Source organism: Megalobrama amblycephala, linkage group LG1 (genome assembly GCF_018812025.1).
Source record: "Megalobrama amblycephala isolate DHTTF-2021 linkage group LG1, ASM1881202v1, whole genome shotgun sequence".
Lineage (NCBI taxonomy): Eukaryota > Metazoa > Chordata > Actinopteri > Cypriniformes > Xenocyprididae > Megalobrama > Megalobrama amblycephala.
In genome coordinates this window covers 58,413,027-58,418,195 of record NC_063044.1, presented here as the reverse complement: position 1 = coordinate 58,418,195, position 5,169 = coordinate 58,413,027, and positions in this window count along the sequence as shown.

Sequence of the window (5,169 nt, the reverse complement as noted above, 5' to 3'; positions counted from 1 at the left end):
TATCTATCTATTAATCTATCTGTCAGTCTGTCTATCCATTCATCCGTCTATCTATCTATCTAATCTATCCATCCGTCTGTCTGTCCATCCGTCCGTCTATCTATCTATCTATCTAGCTGTGTCATTGTGTAAATTCACTGCAAATTTATTTTTAAACTGCACACTATAAAAACAATCAATAGTCTAAACAGTCTTCCAATGATAGCAAATCAAAATAATATTTATTGTTTAGCTTTAGATGACACTGTGTAAAACAATGTCTAAAAAATAAATTGAGAAATGATTTAGCTTCATTGGGCCCAAATCTTCAGATAAACTCAATTTTACCAAATAATTTGACAAACAAGTAAAAACTACTTTATAAAGTTGGTATGAGGGACAGAGTGTAAAAAAATCACTATGTTTCTGTGGTTCAGTGTGTGTTCCCACCGTTTACGTTACACTCTATGGAGCGAAACGCTAACACAGCACCACCATCACAGGTGCAGGCAGAGTGACTGCCATACCTGTACATGGGCTGAAAACATGGAGCGCTGTGCACAGAAATACTAGGTGTGTGTGTGTAGAGTTACACTGCAGAAGTGTATTATGCAAAATGAGGATAGAAGACTGTTGCAGTGCAATAAAAGTGATAAACACTCGTAAGCTTTGTCATTTACACCAAAACACACATTCTTACACATTCAAGCGAAAGGCTTCACAGAGAATGAATCTGCCCGTGATTATTTATCTTCACCTTTTCTGTGGTGGTGGCACACAGTCAAACTCCTGCAGGCCTCAAACTGTGTGTGAGGTATATTTAGAAATGGTAAATTCGCTTATTAATGGGTCTGACACCAGCTATCAGGTATTATCCTGTGGTACGGTATGTGTTCCAAACTTCTGGGTGGCTTGTGGTTAGTGTCTGGGTGTCCATTTAAGTGGACAATAGAGCCCAAAGATTCCCAGCAACATCAGGCCTGTCTCTCTCTACATCTATATTAGAGTTGTGTATATATAAGCTCTGTAACTCCATTTGAATCTTCCTTTGTTTGTAACTTTAACAACGTAACAGTAATTTTATCATGATCAGCTGGTGTTTTAGTTTGTGCACTGAGTGCAATGAAATCTTTTCAATAAACTAGGTGACTGAAGACATGGCACACTAGTTGTGCACAAGCTTGCAGTACATTAGCGCTGTTCCAATATCTTGGGCCTCATTTATAAAATGTTGCGCAGAAACCATCCTAAATTTGATCTTACAATCATTTCTCAGTCATCATTACAATCATTTCACAATCATTTCTGAGTACGTGTGATTCATAGAATGAACGTACACACAGAAAACGAGCGTACGCCTCTATTTCAGATGTGAAATCTATAAATCGCAAATGATCTTGAACTTGTGTGTGACTGAATGGTTTCAGTTCTCCACCTAATTAATGTAATTTACATATAAAAGATCACCAGTCATCATCCAAATCCTTTAATTTAGAATGGCGAGCTGCAAGAATAGCTTAGATTTCCAAAAACCTGCAGTAATCTGACCAGGAAAAGTGCGTACGTCTGCTCAGCCCCTGACGTGGCGCTAAGCACTTTTGGAGTGGAGTGGATTTAAGTGTATGCACACTCTAAGATCAAATCTGTGCGTACACATGCTTTATAAATGAGGCCCCTATAGTGTCCACAGGCAATGTGAGTTGAATGACACATTAATTTACAGGGATAGTCCACAAAATTGTGTTATTATTACTCACCCTCATGTTGTTCCAAACCTGTATGCATTATTTTTTTTCTGCGGAACACAAAGAAATATTTTTTTAAGAATGTTGTTTACCAAAAAGTTTCACTTCCCATTGACTTCCATTGTATTTTTAGTCCATATGGTGGAAGCCAATGGGAACCAAAACAGTTTGATTACTAACATTCTTTAAAACATTTTCTTTTATGTTCCACAGAACAAAGAAAATCATACAGGTTTGGTGTGAGTGTGAGTAGATAATAACAGGATTTTCATTTTTGGGTGAACTATCCATTTAGTAAGCAATTGTAAAATGGTTGGGTTTTAACTATTGTTTAGTATTAAATTAATTGCATATATAATATTATTTACAATATTTACATTGCTTTATCTATCATGTTGGAATGTTTTCGCTTTTTTTTTAGCTCAACGTGATGCATTTTGGGATTGCATTACATTTCTGCCTTAGAATTTGGCCAAAGAAAGGTATTTTAGGGGCCAGCACAAATTAAGTTTCATTGCTTTTTGGAACAGTGTTGGGACTGCTGTCTACATCTATTTAAAAAAGTCCATAAATAAATAAATGAACCATATTAAATGTCATTTATTAAAATGAAAGAGAATAATGTTACTGTGCAAAATTAACTGTGTGAAAATGTTTTCCAGAGGGGAAAGCCAAGTTAATATTGTCCAAACAAACATATTGAGAGTTTAATGAGTATATTCATCATTCACCACACTCATATGAAGTCAGCACAAACATATGGACAACCAGACAGGACACTCGCACATAAACAGGTGTAAGATTGGAGATAGATGGATGGATGGTGAAAAAGTCATTAGTCTAGTTCTATGCTGTTTTATGTGTGCATTCTGTCTGATGGGTGTCTGTCTGTGTTTGTACTGCTGAAGATTATAAAACAAATAGATTGTCAAGTAAAAATGGAAAGTGGAACCATGCGAGTGGAAAGTGTGAACCATGGCTACCGTGATTTACTCAGTATGTTCGGCGCAAGGTGCTTCTTCATGCATTTTGAAAACAAAAAGACGTAAATGAACGAATGCAGACAGAAAACTGCTGATGACGTTGTGGTGGAGGCTTTAAATTGCTGTTCAAATATGACTTCACTGGACTCGGTCTCTGCCAGTGACTGTCCTCCCGTGAAAAACAAACTTTTATAAATGCTTAATGTGGAACCTTGCATCTCCACATCCTACACTGGTTTGTATTATTCCCCTTTTTATATTTACAAAGCTTCACTAGCAGGATATTTACACGATTTGTAATTAAAACAAAGTCGCACAAGTTTACAGAAAACTAACATGCGGACCTGTCTGGACTTGGACTTGAACTTTTTAACCTTATCCACAACAAAGTGCCCCTGTCCTTCCTCCATTGGGTGTTTTTCATCACAGGACCTGGACTGTCTGTTCTCTCTCACACAGGTCTCAACCCTAAATATTTTAGACTAACTCATTAGACAAATGCCTGCTTAGAAAACAGAACAGTATGAAACAGTATGAAAGCCTTTTTTTTTTTTTTTCTGAATCTTTGCCAACAGGAGCTACTGCAGTGACTCATATGGTGTTTTTACTGCTATAAATCATGGCACTTGATTCTCAGTGTGAGGTGAAGCCCTGTCTTGAATGTCAGGCCATGTGTTTAAGCAGACTGACCTAAACTTGATCTTTGGGCCAATGCACAGACATCAATAAGTAAATTATTGGCTCTGTTTAGAGAGATCTCTAATAATGTATGGACCTGTGAAAGATGTTTCACTGAGCACATGTTCAAAATTATAAATCACTTTGTTCAGATTGATTTGAGATTTTAATATCCTGTTAATAATTGTATACTTTTTTAATAATTATAATAATTTGTATTTATGTGATCTGTGTAATGATGTGATATGTATTATTGTAATATTGTTTCATAAAATTATATATTTTATGACTGACTGACTGTACATTATTATCCCTTTTCAGATAGCTACCCAATATTCTTCGTACAAATAAATATGATATTATTTTATTTTAAATTATTTTAAATGTTACCTGTATATTATCTTAAATCTTTCACTAAGAAAAAAAGGCCACTACACACCCTAAAAAAAACTGGGTTAAAAACAACCCAAGTTGGGTTGAAAATGGACAAACCCAGCAATTGGATTGTTTTAACCCAGCGGTTGGGTTAAATGTTTGCCCAACCTGCTGGGAAGTTTTATTTAACTCAAATATTGTTTAAAAATTACTATATGGCTGGCTTAAATTGAACCCCAAATAGGTTGGAAATTAAAAATCAGACACATAATTATTTACTAGAGGCAACAATAATAATCAAAAGGTGAACATTTATTATTAAGCAATTTAATAAATGTTAACTGTTTCATTATTATTCATTAAACTGATTAAAAAAAATCTTAATTTATTAAACATATTAATAAATGTTAATTTCCAACATACTTTGGGTTCATTTTAAGCAAGCATTACATTAATTGCTTAATTAAAATTACCCAGCAGGTTGGGCAAACATTTAACCCAACCGCTGTTAACCCAGGGTAGGGTAGCCCATTCACTGGGTTAAAACAACCCAATTGCTGGGTTTGTCCATTTTCAACCCAACTTTGTTTGTCTTTAACCCAGCATTTTTTTAGAGTGCAGTGTACAAAACAATCAGCCTAAAAACAATATCACTGTAATTTTGAAGTCCTTGAGGTCATTTTCAATACAACCAATAATGAAGACATAAGATGGCTTTCAGTTACCCAGATAAGCTGATATACATCGCTGTCGATGTGCGATGGTCAATATTAGGAAATGATAAAACTTTATTTCAATGGTCAACTTTAGCAGTAGTTAGTAAAAAGTTAGTAAAATGTCTATTTACTAACTTTGCACCTACATGTCAACTACCAGTTATTAGAGTATTAGTAGACTGTCTGCTTAATATCTGCTAACACTAATGATCCCCCAACAGACACTCTACTGATTATAAGTAACATTGCAACTACATCAACTTATTCTACTAACCCGACCCCAAACACCTAACAGTCTACTAATACTGTAATGAGAGTTAGTTGATATGCAGTTGTAAAGTTACTTATAATTAGCAGAATGTCTAAAGTGGACCATCGAAATAAAGTGTAACCTAAGGAAATATGTGACCACCACAGGCGCCATCTATAGGGGCATATCACAACAAACATCTGGATGAAGCTGGCAGTCTTCTTCAGGCTTGGTAGAGCATGAGGAAAGGTGGTCAAATGGGATGAGGAGTGAGAGAAAGGGTAGGTGATTTGGTCAGGGGTGCCCAATAGCACAGCAGAGGGCAGGGCCGGTCAGAGGAAAGACAAGGGCTTCCAGAGAATAAATAAAGGCCAGGCGGCAGATTGACCAGTGGTGCTGCTTTCAACTGAGGCTGCTTGACTCTCACTTCACCTGCACTTCAC